General features: G+C 49.3%; 1 protein-coding gene across 1 annotated transcript in view; it reads right to left on the reverse strand.

The window, feature by feature from the left end:
* The window catches only part of RALY (RALY heterogeneous nuclear ribonucleoprotein), a 591,199-nt gene that overhangs the window by 253,402 nt on the left and 321,908 nt on the right, over positions 1 to 15,889 (reverse strand). The window lies entirely within an intron of this gene.

The following is a 15,889-nucleotide window of genomic DNA, read 5'->3' on the forward strand; positions in this document are numbered from 1 at the left end:
GGTGGGGCAGGGAGTAGGGCAGCAGCGGGGAGGGGGAAGCAGCAGGGGTGGGCAGGGGGGAAGCGGTAGTGGGCGGCAGCAAAGCAGCAGCTGTATGTAACTCTAAGGGAAAAAACAAAGTCCCGTTAACTTCAACAGGAATTACTCATGTCCCTAAAATTAAGCACATAACTTAAATGCTTTCTTGGATAGGGATTGCTTTCCCAGATCAAGGCTGTACTTAAGGGCTTTGTTAAACCAAGTTTGGTATCTGTCCAAGCAAACAAATATGCAATTTGCACTCAGAGCTCTGGAATTTGAGCTGTTTTCCGGTAGAATGTCTTTTTCCTACCAAAGCATGAAAAATCTTCTTTTTAAAATTTGCTCTTCATATGCAGTTTTTTCCTCTGGGATGTTCTTTAATATAAAAACTACAATAAGCTTTTATTTTAAAAAAATCAACATAATTGCTCCTGAGGAGAGAGTCGTTTTAAATTCATGAGAGGTGTTTAGTGAGTAAGACGGACAGACAAAGACATTAGGTAACAAACACCTTCCACTTTCCTATTCAGCACTTTGTCCTTTTTAGTATACACATTCCAGGCAATATTAAATTAAGTTAGCTAGATAGATAATTTAATTTCTTTTGATTAAGTGCCAGGACTAAACTGTAGGTGAATGACAGAGTGTTTTAATGAGTTCAAAGTCTACAGAATCATTTTTTTTCTTGTGTCAATTATAATTTCAAAGCAGAATTCCTATGAGACCAGTTTACTGGGAGCTCATGGAGTCTTTTGTTCTAAGGCTCCTAGACTGCTGTGTGCACTAACTGACCCTGCATCTGTTTGCTTAGTAGCTATTCTGTTTACTTAGATAAGATACTGGATTTCACAGCAAAAAGCTAGGGGGAGCAGCTCTCTTTCTCTTGTTCATAATACATATTTTGATGTGATTACTTACAAAAAAGGTAAATATCCTGCACAATGAACAGTTTTCACCCATTTGTGAAACTATCTAGGGAGTTTTATAATAATATAACATAGACAGACCTGTTCAATGAAGCCTGGAAAAAAAATCTCTCCTGAACAATGGAAACACTGAATCATTGACAGATAATCCAAACAGGGAAACTTGACTGACTACAACTAGAGCGAAATCATACTACTCTGCTATATGTCAAGTCTTCTGCAGGGTGACACTACAGAGAGTGAGAGGGGCAGGGAATGCAGAGCTTAGAAAGGAAAAAAAATGGATACAAACCCAGAAAATTCAGGTAGGACAGATATTCACACTAACAACTATCACAGAAGAATTAACAGAATGGCAAGTCCCTCTCATCTACAATTTCAGTGACTTCAACAGGCTCTGAACTGCCTGAACAAACCTATGTTGTGGGACATCTTTCAGTCCTATGGAATACCTATAAACAGATGTTGTCATCATCACGAAGGTCATATACAGGAAGGTGAAGTGCTGTGCCAGGGTGAACCAAACGGACAACAGCATGGTTTAATGTGGGGACTGGAATGAAAAAGGGCTACATTCACTCTTTGTTGCTACTTGGCATTGCCATAGGCTGGAAAACAAAGAAACATACAAAGAACACAAGGACTGGCATAGCATGGGTAGATGGCGAATGCCCACAAGGCCGAGATTTTGCTGCCAACGTTGCATTACTGAGAGATATATCCAAAAAGCTACAAAGACAGATAACCTATCAAAAAGGCCAAGCCAAATTTGGCTCCAAATAAGTTACGATGAAACAAACATCCTTGAAAACAAAATAAGAAAGAGCTGTATCTCACTAGAAGGCAAAAACATCAGGAAAGAACCATTCACTTACCAGCTCCATCATAACAAACAGAGACCTTTAGAGGGAAAGATAGGGAAGCCACCCAAAGCATACACTAACTGCAACAAATACAAGATAAATGACCACAATTAAACTGAATATTTTCAGTGTAAAATGTAATCCCAGTGTTAACAATCAGGTGCAAGAGCTAGCGATCTATCAAAATTACCAGAAAGATATTAGATGCCTTTGAAAACTAGTATCTAGGAACATTTCATGTCATTGGTTGGAATGATTCTATCTTACGAGACCTGAGAAATCACCACCCAGAAGTTAATTTCCAACAGAATCAGATGGAAGTACTGGACATACTTGAGGTATATATTGTAGAGCAGGGGCTGTCAACTGGGCGTATACGTACCCCCAGGGGTACTTTGAAAGGTTGTAGGGAGTATGTGTGCGCAGGTAGGCAGGGATGGAGCGCAGCAGCAGCATCTCCCTCAGTGCGTTTGTCTCTTACCTGGGAGAGGGGGAGGGGGAGGGATGCGCCGAGCATCACCGGCCCCACACAACACACCGCAGCCCCACCCCAGCTCAGTCTACTGATTGGCTGCTACCCCCTTACAGCAGAGCTGTGAGGGTCTGAACGGCATCGGGGAGATGGGGAGAGTGTGTTTTGTACCTGCCTCTGGTGGTGTGCGGTTGGCTGGGCGCAAGGCCTGTCAGCAGCCTGTGGAGCTGAGACCAGCTATGGGAAAGTGATACGGCATGCAGCTAAGCGGGTCGCAGCCCCCCATCACCGCTGCTACATGAACCCCTGGGAGGGCATGGGGGGAGTGTACCCCTGGATCAGGACGTGGGGCAGGGTGAGCTGTAGGCCACTGCAGCCTGGGACAGTGCTCGGCTGTTCCTGGTGTGGGTGTTGGGCCAGGCTGTCCTGGAAGGGGGCTTGGGGGGCTGTGGTGAAATTTGGGGTGACTGCAGCCCCTCCCATATCCCACTCCCAGTGCAACTGTCGCCTGCCCCAAGTGCAGCCCAGCTCAGCTCTTGCTGGGAAGAGCCCAGCACAGCCCTGGCCCCAGCCCACAGCCGCAGACTGCCCTGCCCCCCATGCAGAGCTAAGGATACATGCCCCCATGCCCTCCAGGGGGTGTGCATCATGGCAGGAGTTGCCACCCCCCTGCACAGCTCAGTCCTGCACCCCACTCTGGTTGCGCAGCACCTTTCCCAGCCCCACTCCCTTCCACACCTCATCACTCTCTCCCTCACTTTCTTTGTGACTGGGCTTGGGGGTGGGGGGCACATCGAGACCCCCACAGTGCAGGAGGGAATGGGGCAGGGGCAGGGGCAAATCATTCACCCCTGGCCCACTCCCTCCTGCACTGTGGGGACTGTCCCATGACCCGGCTCAGGGACCATGAATGGGGACCTGGCCAGTCGGGTGGTGAAACAATCAGAGCCTGGTGGCTTGTCCAGGGGAGCAGGGGGTGCTCCCCTGCACTGTGCCCCTGGACGAGCCACCAAGCTCCAACTCTCCCACAACCTGGCCCGGCTAGGTCATGGGACAATCCCCACAGTGCAGGAGGGAGTGGGGCAGGGGTAGGGGTGAATGATTCACCTCTGCTCCACTCCATCCTGTGTTGTTGTGGGGGTCTTGATCCCCAGCCCCAGCCTCACTCCTTCCCTCACTGCTGTTCGGCTGGGCGGGGGGAGCAGATCGAGGCCCCCTGGTGAGGGAGGGAGTGGGGCACAGGCAGGAGCAGGGGCTGGGGTGAGTGGCACCCCTGGGCCTCCACTTGTCCCACCACCTGGCCTGGCTGGGGCCCCACTTACCCTGGCCCCTGCTTCTGCCTGTGCCCTGCTCCCTCCCTCACTGTGAAAGCCTCAATCTGCACCCCGCCCCCCACAGCCCTTTCCCCTCCCCCTTCCCCCACAGACATACCTGCTGGGGAGGGGGTGTGTATGCATTCATGTGCTCAGTCCCTTCACCTATGCCCCTGCCCCTGCCCAAGCCCCAGCTCCACTCCCTCCCTCACCAAGAGGCCTCAATCTCTACACCCCCCCTTAAAAAGCAAGAAAAAAATATAAAGGGGTACATGAGCTGAAACTTTGAGACCGAAGGGGTACACTTGTTAAAAAAGGTTGAAAACCTCTGCTTCAGAGATGTTAACATACAGACTCCCATATGAAGCAGTGAAGTGGAAATAAACTGCCATGAAGAAATGAGAGTGCGAATGAGAAACCCTAAATAGAACCTTTAACAGTTAATCTCAGCACCATTGAGATGAAATTGTATCTAGTGCTCCCTATCCATGCAAGTCTGTTCTTACTCTTATTCTTCCTCCTATGTAAACTATTTTATGCCTGTCTTCAATACAATGATTTCAGCCACAACGTTTTTCCAATTAGAACAGAAAATGCTGTATTTTAATTCTGTCCTCTAAAATAATCTGTGACTAAGTATCTTCTCAGGTTAACTGTAGTCAACCGAGTTTTACCTTAAACCAGTACTGAATTTGACCCACTATATTCAATTTTCCTTTAGCTAGGTGGGAGTACAATTTCTAGTGTTTCTCTCTAATCCACCTGTATCCTAATGTCCAATGAAATTGTCATGAGAAACAGAAACAAGTGATGTATTGAATAGTCTGAAGAGCAGGTGAGCAATGCAAAATATGTTCTCTGTGGATTTGCTCAAAAAAACATACGGAACAAAGAAACTGTTGGCTTAAACCAGTCCAATATCCTCTTTCTAACAATGGCCAACACCAGATGCTTCAGTGAGCAGATACACGGTAATCTGCCCTTTTTCCTCATTAAGTCTCCTGCAGATTCTTAGTAGTTAAAAACTGCCATATGGCTTCAACAATGAAGTTTAATATCTCTTCCAAAATCTTTGATTATAATAACTAGTACAATTGGATATTCTTGTTATCTGTAAAAATGTCCAATCCTTTTTCAGGCTATTTTATTCATTCCATTATCTTACATACTTTTATCATATCCTCACTTATCCATCTTCTTTCTAAGGTAAACAGGCCAGTCTTTTAAATCTTTTATCATATAATTTTTTTCCAGGCTCTTAATCATTCTAATTTCCTTTCTCTCAACTTTGGCTAATTGTGCAATACCCTTTTTGAGGAGGGATGACCAATACCACGTACCCTATTCCAGATGAGGACACATAATTGAATAATACAGGAGTGTTAAAGATACAGCCTGGGAGCTGGATCGTATCATTCAGCCCCTGGTGTTGCCTGTGAGCCTCAGAGTTGACTCCCAAGAAACATGCCTTCACTCAGCAAGTGCTAGAAGAGCAGGTCTGGCAGTTGTTGACAGAGACTCAGTCCCTCCACTCCCAGGTCTAACAACTCTACAGGGAGGTTTGCACATGTGAGCCTCCCTGCCTGAAGCCCCACTTACTCACCCCTTTATCTAAGAGGTATGATGGTAATGAGCTGTATTTCCATGGATTCCTTATGCAATGCCATATATTATTTGTAGCTCAACTTGAACTCTACTCCTGAGACTCCGCAAGGGTGATCCTAGTGTAGCAGGTTCATCTTTCAGAGCTTGGATGGAGTTCCAGGCTTGAGATCCTGCTGTTTTGATTGGTGAAGCCCATCCACCAATCAGGAGGCAGCAGGAGAAATAAAGTCATGCCTCTTTCCTGAGGCTCTGAGCTCCCCCAGACCTGATTGACGACTGTAAACTGCCAGGTCCAGAAGACTTCAGGGGCGGAGCCTGGAGCGTATAAAAGGAGCTGCATGCCCAACACGAGGGACAGGTGCAGTGAGGGACTCAAGAAGAGCAGAGCCAAGAAAAGCTGGGGAGCTCTCCCCCAGCAGGCAATAGGCTCAAGGCTCCTGAAGCTGCCACTGGAGGAGCAGCCTTGGGAGTGGTGTGAGACCACTCGGGCTGTTGACGGTGTGTAGAGACCCGGCCCTGGGAGCAGTGTGAGACTTCTTGGGCCCATCACAGTGCCTGGTTTGGTGCACAGAGCCCAGGCTTTGAGAGCTGCAAGTGGTGGCTTGAGCCTGCAACCCTGGCAGGGGACTGGGGGCTGCAGTGAGGTGACTCAGGCTCCATCTCCTGGCGAGTGGCCAGGTCCCATGGTGCATGAGCGGTGCACAGACCCAAGACTTGGGAGCCAGGGAGCAGCGGAGGCTGCTAGGGTTAACCACCCGATGTGAGGATGGCTGGCTGGAGCCTGAAGAGCCTGGCATGTGCTAAGAGAGCCCTCATTGCCGAGCCAGGGCATGGGGAAATGGTAGTGCTGTGGCGTGAGGCCCAGGAGCCAGCAGCTGAGAGGAGCTGAGCCCTCAGTGCCCAGAGCAGGGCACAGGGTGGGAAGGACCCCAGCGGCATGGGAGAGGCCTGGATAGGTGCTCCAGCAGAAGAGACCCCATTGAGCTGCGCCCTGACCACTGCCACCTGAGGGGATGTGAGTCATTGGGCCCTTGGGTCCCACAGGGGAAAGACATTTGGGGCAGGCTAACCCAGAGAAGGGGCTGTGTGAGCAGCCGCCCCACCTAGTCAAGGCCCTAAAGAGAGGGGCCCCTGGTGCTTCCTGGATACCCAACAAGGGACCCCATTGGAAGGAGGACTATCTCTTGCCATGGGTCAGGGACTATATTAAGGGATAAATGTTATTAAGATTGTTCATGTTTGCACCTTATATTTTGTAATTGAAATGTTGTATCGTGATGTTGTAAATAGTGTTATTTAGGGTTTAACCTTGGTTATTGGTTAGTGTTCACTGTGTAAATATATGTATATGATATTTAGTTTATGTTTATATATATTATAACTTAATACATTGTATATAGTTAAGAACTTTGGGCTTGGACTAACTCTATAGAGGAAAGAGGGATCTGCTTGAAATTCTGGCATCCCTCTCACAGCACCCCCTCCTGCCTACCTATCCTATTAAATTGAGAATAGGGCACACCCTTGGGTGTACCTGGGTTATGCTAGTGGTTAGTCTCATAATAGGAGATGCTGTGAAGTGGGCCACACCTTTAATGAAGCACAATAGTCCAGTGTTCCAAGATTAGGGAGCATTTCTCAAGGATCCATGGTCATGTCTGGAGACTCCCACCCAGCCCAAATTGTGGAGATCAGGCTGTAGTCACTGTGTCAGGAGGAAGATTCTGTTATGGCTTGTGCTCTCCTCTTCCACTGCTATGCTGCAGACACCCAGTGGAATGAGGCAGCCCAACTCCATTATTTCTGCAGGGGTCTGCAGGAGAAGATCAAGGATGAATTGCCTTGGGCAGACACACCCTCAGAATTTGAAGCATTTGTGGAACTGACTGTCTGGATTGACCTCTGCCTCCATGAATACAGAGAAGAAAAGAAAGAGGCCTTGCCCCCATCCAGTGCTTCACCCTGCTATGCTTGCTCCCAATTTCATGCAAGCAGATGTGGGGCCCTGGTGCTCCATACCAGATGAATGGGAACCATCAGCAGCAGGAACAGTGCTGCAATGGTGGGGTCCCAGAACATGAGCACAACATGTGCCCCCAGCAAGGTAGTCAAGGTAAATGAATGATCCCAGGCCTGGTAAAGGGGACCAGCTTGGGGTCATCCAAAGTCCCCAAGGCATCCACAGCCCGAGAAGTCTGTGGCAAACTCAGCCCATGGAATCCCCAATTATGCATCCACCTCTGAGCTCCAAGGCAGAACTGCTTGTTCCCCACAGTGACCACCCTGCTGGATTTTGGAGCCATGGGTAATTTCATAGATGAGACAAGGGTGCGGGGGCTACAAATCCTGGTAAGGCAAGCAACACAAACCTGAAACCAACTACGTCTGCGCTGACCAAAGGCCTGACAAAGCTATTGTCCCTACCTCTGGTAGGAGGGATGTCCCGGTCCCTGTTCAAGAAAACAGAGGCAAAGAAACTGTTAAAAATATCAGCTTTCTCATCTGGTGTAGCCACAAGAATACCATTTGAGTCTTGCAGGGGCCCTACATTGCCTGGTGCCCTCTTCTTGCTCCCAATGTACTTGAAAAGGGACTTTTTGTTGTCCTTAATCCTGGACGCTAGCCTGAGTTCCCTCCCTGCCTTGGCCTTCTTAATAGCCCTCCTACACTCACGGGCTGAAGAGGAGTACTCCTCCTTGGTGATAGCTCCTCCCTTCCACTGGTTGTACACCCCTCTTTTAGTCCTCAGGCATTGCTGAATGCCCTTGCTGAGCCAAGGGGGTTTCTGAGCACTCTTACCCCACCTTGCGTCTCTCAAGGACTGTTACCCTTTGGGCCTGGAGGATTGCCCCCTTACGGTATGACCATCCCTCATGGACTCCCATCTCCTCTACCTTCTGGGCCCTCAGTGCCTCCCCCACTAATCTCCGAAGCTCATTGAAGTTGGCTCTTCTGAAGTCAAGGGCTTAAGTCTTGCTGTAAGCCCCTGACACCCTGCGCGAGATACTGAATTCCAGCAGGTGATGATTGCTATTGCTCGGGTAGTCAAGGACCTGCAGTCCTCTCACCAGTCCACCTCACATCATGATTTTTTCAGAAGTTTCAGAGATTCAGCCACAACCAAATCTCTGAATCAGCCCCATCCCCCCCCCCAGCCCCTCTCCCAGTCCTGCCTGGCCCCAACTCTTGGCTCTGTGGAAAAAAAAAAAGCCCACACTCATTGGCTGCTGCCCCCCACTGTGTGGGGGGCTCTGCCACAAGCCCCCCCATCCCCTGGTGCTCCTCCAGCCTCCCCATGGCTGCCGCACCTGCTTTCCCAGCTCCTTAAAAAAAGGAAAAAAAGCCCAAACTTACCAGCTCCTGCCAGGCAGGGGGCAATTCCCACTGCCCCCCACAGTGCCGTGCTGTGTGGGGGGCTCTGTCATGAGCCTCCAGAAGCCCTGAGGCTGCTGCAGCAGTTGGTGAGTCCAGGATTTTTGGTTTGTTTTATTTAAGGCCAGGAGCTGGGGCACAGCCGGACTGGGTGAGCAAGCAGGGGATGGGGCTGTTTCAGAGATTTGGAGCAGACATGGGGGCGCTGGAAAAGCGGGTGGGGGTCAGGGGGCTCATGGCAGAGCCCCCCATGTGGCATGGGAAAGTGCGGGGTAGCAGGGATTGCCCCTCCGCCTGACAGCAGGCAGTGAGTGGGGTTTTTTTTTTTAAACCTGGGAGCCGGGACAGGCAGCCATAGGGGGGCTGGTAGAGCATCTGGTGATCAGGGGGTGCTCAGGGGTGCTGGGGGAGCAGGCAGGGGATGGGGCAAGGCAGGGGTCCCCCCCATGGTCCCCTCCCTGCTCCTCCAGCCCCCCTCCCCCACCCCTACTTACCAGCATGGAGTTTGGGTTCAGCTCCCTGCTGCAGCGGGGATTGCCTGAATTGCCAAAGCTCTCTGAATCTTTTTGAAATCAGTTCAGAGAGTTTTAAATCAATTTGGACGTTTTAATTGGTCCCCTGATTCAATTCAGATTCAGAGATTCAGCCACCAGATCAGGGCAAATCTCCTCCAAATTGAATCAGCACCCGAAGTGTCACACAGCCCTAGTGCCTAGCTATAGACCAGCTCACTTCCTTCCTTACAAAGCAGAGCAGAGCAGAGCAGACTGGGAATCACAATGATTCTTAAATATATACAAGTTTAATGTTATACATTAATAATTAACTTACAGCCATAAACTTACATACATAAATATACATAAAGGTAAATGCTATTTACAGATATGAATTCACCTAACCAAAAGCTCTAATTAACCCTTAACTCAAGCACAGACCTATCCTCTGGCCTTTTGATTAGTCTGCAGCCTGTGCCCCTCAACATGGCCCTTTAGGCAGTAGGAGAATGAATACTTAATGATAAAACATCAGGTTAATCAACAGACCAATGACAAAAATAACAGGTAGTGATGGGTCAATAATTAGGCATATACAATAAGGTTACATTCCAATGGAAACCTGTCTACTTAAAGATAGTCAATATAACCCAATGACAATAATAGGACAATATATAAATAAGGTTCCATCAAACAGAACATATATATATAAAATACCCAATATCCTAAATACAAATATAGAACAGCTAATAACCTCTTCTAATACAACAGACACAAGCAAACAACAAGATCCCAGCAACACGGGACAAGAAACAGAACCAAACAGTTGCACAGCAGCTGTGCCCAAGGAAGAAATGACAACCCAGCCAGGGGACCCTGTCACCAAACAGGACACCCTTACCCTCGCTGGGGATACTCAGCTGCCGGGGCCCTTAACCCGGGAACCCCCTTAACACATAGATGTCCTGGATCCCATGTTATGCCCGAGGGAGGATAGACCCCTCCCATTAGGGGCTTCCTTTCAGTGGCTGGTAGTGTGGAGGGGGCCCTCCTCCCCTGTGGGAATCCTCTTCCCTGGGCGACTCATAATTTCTGAGCTTGATGAAGTTGACTTGTCTCCAGTGGCGTATTGTTGGCTCATCTCCAGCAGCATCCCCCCCTTCGCTGGGCTGCTTGACCTGTGCCATCACTGCAGGAGGGCCTGAGCTGCCTTGTGTGGCTGTCCCTGCCTGTCAGCCTGCTCTCCACTCCATGCACCACCTGGTGCAGGTGATGGGTGGAAGAAAAAGACTTGAGTTGCCTAGGGCAGTCTCTGGTGTCTCATCCACACTATGGCCCTGTGCACCGCCATGTGCACTGATGGCCCCTTTTCCTGCCACGTGCAGAGTTGGAGACCTGTGCTGCCTTGTATAGCTGCCACAGTCTTGTCAGCTCCTGGACCCTCTGTGCACTGTCTTGTGGACCGGGATCTCCAGCCCCTGTGCACCAGTCCCTGCACCAAATGGGAGCTTGGCTCCTGCCTCATGTAGGGTTGGAGACCCATGCTGCCTTGTGTAGCTGCTAAGGTCCTGTCCACTCCTGGACCCTCCATGCACTGACCCGTGCACCATCACCCCTGCCTCATGCAGGGAGTTGGAGACCCGCACTGCCTCATGCAGTCACTGTGATCCCGTCCACTCCCAGACCCTCTGTGCACCGACCTCTGCACCATCACCACAGCTCCCTCCATGGCGGGGCAGGGACACAGCTGCTTGCTGCTCCTCATTTAGCAACGGCATCTTTGGGGCACTTCTGGGGCAACTGCTCTGCCTCACTGGTCAGCTCAACCCGCTCTTCACAGCCCATTTTTGTCATTTTTCATCAAAGCCACCCGTGTGCTGGGCATGCTGGCTTTTTATTTCTTTTGGAGTCTCTGCCCCCCAGATTGAGAATGGATCAATCAGGAAGCTTGAGGGGTTAGTTCCCTTTTAGGTCCTCTTTCTCACCTCGTCCTGGGGTCAGGGCAGGGCTGCCATCTTCCTGCTGTTCCCTGATTGGTGGGGAAGGACAGCCAGCCTGCCACACAACTATTCAACTTATTTGACATAGGTCAGCAAACATCTACCAGATGGAAATAATGAGATTCAGACCGCACTAACCTGAGTGAGATGCAGGCTGAAAGCTTTTAGTTAATATGCTGTGCTTAGGTATAGTAGAGATATCTTAGCTGCAATCTTTAATATATATTCTGCAGTGTAATTGGCTGAGTTAAAAAAGGATATGAGTGAACAAAGCAAAACATTTCCTGTGAATGTGGAAACAAATTCAGTTTGTCTATATGCATTCCCCTTTACCTTGTCCCAAGAAAGATTTTTACTAGTGAAGCTGTTTGCAGAAAATGGACCTCAAAGTGAATTTCAAACATATACCCCATGTTTGGAAAAATCAAATTGAAGGGCATCTCCTTTAGACCTGAATATTCCTGTAACCAATCAGAGGATAAAACTGACACCATGTAGCTAATCTACTAAACCACGCATTTTAATATGACGGGTCCAAAGAGAAAGGACTTTGAATAGATATTTACCAAATGTATAGGCATAATGAATGAAAATGAAGAAACCACAATCTGTTTGTGGTTATTCTATGAGCATAAAAAGAGTCAGTAAATGCTGAATGGATTCTTGGATGTGAAATATTTGTTCACACTGCAGATAGGCAGCCCCTGCCTCAGGCCTTTAAAAGCCTGCAGGCATTTTGAGTCCTAGGGCACACCAGCAGGGAGCCTGAAGGCACTCCAGGACACTGAGTCCCCCTGGGTGGGTCACAGGCCAGCTGCCCCAGCCTGCCTGACTATACCCTAGGGTTGCTGGCTGGCACTGTAGTGCCATGTAGCTGCCAGGCCTGTACTGTCCAGGTCTGCAGGTTGTTCCAGGCTGCTTCAGGCTGCTACCGGCTCCTTACAGGCCTGCCAGCCCCCAGGCCCAGCTGCAGACAGCTTCTGGTTGCTGGGTCCAGTCTCACCTGCCCACCGTAGCCTGCTCTGAGCCTGCAGGTGCTCTGGGGCATAGCCTCTAGTGCACAGCTGCCAGTCGCACACTAGGCCCCTGTGCTAGGTGCTGCAGGCAGCTTCCCAGGCCTAGCAACACAAGGACAGCTGCATGGAGGCCCAGAGAACTGGTGTGGGATCCCTGATGGCACATTCTCACTGATGCCCATGCCCATCACCCGGTCCCAACCGGTCCCAGAAGGAGACTGGCAAACTCATGCCGCTGCAGGATGCGGTGAATGTACAGCACCAGTCTGAGGGGGGAAGTGCACTAATGCCCATGTCAATGAGTGGCTGTTAAGCCGGATGCAGGAGGGCAGGCAAAATCGATCGGTACGGCAGAGCCACATAAAGGTCAACATCTTGCAGGCACAATGGGTGGCTATCAGTGCCTGCTGTGCCAGATCCACAGCCCCCGCCACCAGGCATGGCGGCCACGGCACCTCTGGCTGCCGGCAGTGCCAGGTCCTCCCTAGAGGGGGCTGCCAGCCAGACACATGTCCACCACACCCTGCCATCTGAGGACACTGTTCAGAGTGGCTCGCCATCACCAACAGCTGGGACTGAGCAGAGCTTCTGGCCATGCCAGCCCCAGCCATGTGGCAAGGCCTGCACTACCCCTGCCCCTGCCCCTGCCCTCCCTCCCTGCCCAGCTTGCCCGCATTCCCCTGGCTCCAGGTTTCCTCCCATGGTATGGAGGAAGACAGTGCAAAAGTTTACTGAGCAGCCCATGCCCCCACAGCTAGGCAGCCATGGGCCTCTCACTTTCTGTCCCTGCCCTGGGCACATTGCTCCTGGCCAGGGAAGTGGCTGGCCAGAGGGAAGTGGCTGGCCAGAGAGCGGTGAGCAGGGCTGGCTTTTGAAGAGGGCTGCTGGCTGCTTGCAGCTGCAACCAGAGCCTGGAGCTCCCCTGGTGGTGGCAGGGGCCCATTGCAGGGCCCCAGGAGGCAGAAGCAGACTGGCAGCAAATCTGCTCTCGCTTCTCTGCACATGTAGATGCTTGCCTGGCACCATTACTCACAAATAATTCACTCATGAGTAAACTGGTGCTTCAGGAAATGCATGTGTAGATGCACCCTTAATCATGCATTTAAATCTGCAGATAGAAGTAAAATACAAGAATCTGTAGCCTAGTGGCTAAGACACTCTACTGGGAGAAGGAAAATTTGTATTGTGGTTCCTGTGTGTGTCTACACATGCAAATAATCTGGGAGCAGTTTACTCTAGAGTAAACTCTCCCGGGTACATGTCTACTAGTGTGGCCACTATAGAGGACAGTCTGGTTGTCCTCTGTCCTCTATTGATATGAAATATGACACCTTTATGTCCTCTATTTCTCTCTTGAAGACAGCCCCTGTCTGGGTGGGGATTTTCCCAGGCAGCCCCAGCCCAGCCCAGAACTGCCTGGGAGTTGCCCCAGAATCAGGATAGCTCCTGACCAGCACTGGGTTGCTCAGGGAAATTCCTGCCTAGCTGGGGGCTGGATGGGAGCTGCACGAGAAGTGAGACAGCTCCTAGTCAGCCCTCAGCTGGGTGCGGAAGCAGAGAGGTCCCTAGTCCCAGCGCTGCTCAGCTCCTGGCTTCTGTGGGGAGCTGAGCAGTCCTGGAACCCGAGGGGAACAGAGAGCTAGGAGAGCCAGCAGAGAGCCAGGAGCTGAGCAGCACCAGGACTATGGGAGTTCCCCATCCCCTTTGGACCCCTATTGTTGGGGCTGAGTGGGAGCAAATTTGCCCCCAGTCAGCATCTACACATGCAATGCTGTGCACTATCTGCTGCACAGTACCTGTATTTACAGGTAGTAGCTAACTGCACAGTAGATTTATTTACTGCACAGTAAATGGTGCATGTGTATAAACATTCACACTTTACTGAGCAGTAAAGAGCCTCATGTAGACACACCTACAGAAACCTTAATTTAGTGCCTGGGGATCAGTACTATCTAAAGTATAGGTATTGAATCAATTTAGGTATCTACTGGATTTTGTGGTTCTTGAAGCACGGGTTTTCTGGACTTTCCTTTTTTGAACATAAACATCTAAATTTTATCAAAGTCCTGTTTTAGAAGCCACAATGTTTTTCTGAATTTTTCCCAGTGTCCAGCTTGGTTTAATGTATCCTTACAATGCTGTATACTGTACTAACTACAGAAAAGGAAAACTTCATTTCCCCCCATGTAGACCTGAAATCTACAGAGGAATCATATTGCCTCTTATATTTGGTTTAGAACTGTATCAGAGGAAAAGAGCAATTATGTGACTGAGACTTCCTCATGATTCCATAGATGCCAGAATTATGTACTGTATGCATGCCAGCAGAGAGCCTATGCTGGGGTGGTGGGTACCAGAAGCAACCCCTGCAAATAGCTAAGAGCTATATCATAGTGAGCAATAACCATTTTAAAATCCATTGGAAGCTTTACTGAGAGATAAGCAAAGCACAAGGAAAGGATTCTATAAACTTAATTAGAAGATGAGGGGAATTTCTGCACAATTTGAAGTAGCTGAATTTACTCAGCAGGATGGATGATAAAAAGGAAATTATCTTAATCTACCAGCAAACTCACACAGATCCATGCCTTTAAATCATAGGCAGATACTAGCAGCTTCAATCTTTCTGTATGCCTCCAAAGAAGAAAAAGCGAGTAACATTCACTTGATCTGTGGAGCTGGCCAGGAGAAAAGTCTTTAGCCACAGGGAACACCAGGCAACCACCAGCTTTAATGTGACCAGAGTGTTGATCAACCAGGAGATAAGGTTATATCCAGTGAAGTTTCATCTTTTCTACATTTAGCTCTAGGGTGTGTCCTGGCCTTCCTATTTGGTGCACCACGCAAATACAGTGACAATTTGGAATATGCCAGTTTGATTGCTGCTGAAGTGGGGAGATAAATTTCAATGTCACATGCATATGTGTGGTGGGGCAGGGCAAATGTGTCAACATTAATGGTGCTCTTTATATTGAGAAAATTAATCAGGGCCTAGTTGAGACTCCAGCTAGTCCTTGTACCAAATAGAAACCAAATCCAATAAATATCAGTCTACAGAGCCTGAACCTTGATTGTGAGATGAAGCAAATGACCCCATCCAGTTTCTGAAATAGCTCCCCAAGAGCAAACTGTTAAGCTGCTTGCTATATATATCCTTTGCATCAAAGAACACAGGGTGGCATTTTTACAACCCGACTGTATTGGCCTAGATCTGTTCCTGATGAAGTCAGTGGGAGTTGACTTCAGTGAGAGCACAGTTAAGTCAATGCTGGGTGCTTTTGAACTTCCCACGTGGCAGCTTTCATACATGCTCCAGTACCAGATTGGGCCCATGAAGTGATCAAGGCAAGCCATTATTAACTCTCACCCAGGTACAGCCACTTGTGTACTATATTGTTTTGAACATTACAAGGGTCTTGTGGATTCACCAGGGGTAGGTCATGCCTGACTAACCTGATTGCCTTCTATGATGAGATGACTGACTCTGTGAACAGAGGGACACCAGTGGATGTGATATACCTTGATTTTAGCAAGGATTTTGATATGGTCTCCCACAACATTCTCACAAGCAAGTTAAGGAAGTATGGGCTAGATGAATGAACTGTAAGGTGGATAGAAAACTTGCTGGAGCATTGGGCTCAAAGGGTAGTAATCAATGGTTGATGTCTAGTTGGCAGCTGGTATCAAGTGGAGTCCCTCAGGAGTCGGTCCTGGGGCCAGTTTTGTTCAATGTCTTCATCAGTGATCTGGAAGATGGGATGGAGTGCACCCTCAGCAAGTTTGAAGAAGATACCAAGCTGGGAGGAG

The sequence above is a fragment of the Gavialis gangeticus genome, unplaced genomic scaffold (assembly GCF_001723915.1).
Source record: "Gavialis gangeticus isolate Ggan-Ray unplaced genomic scaffold, GavGan_comp1, whole genome shotgun sequence".
NCBI classification, from domain to species: domain Eukaryota; kingdom Metazoa; phylum Chordata; order Crocodylia; family Gavialidae; genus Gavialis; species Gavialis gangeticus.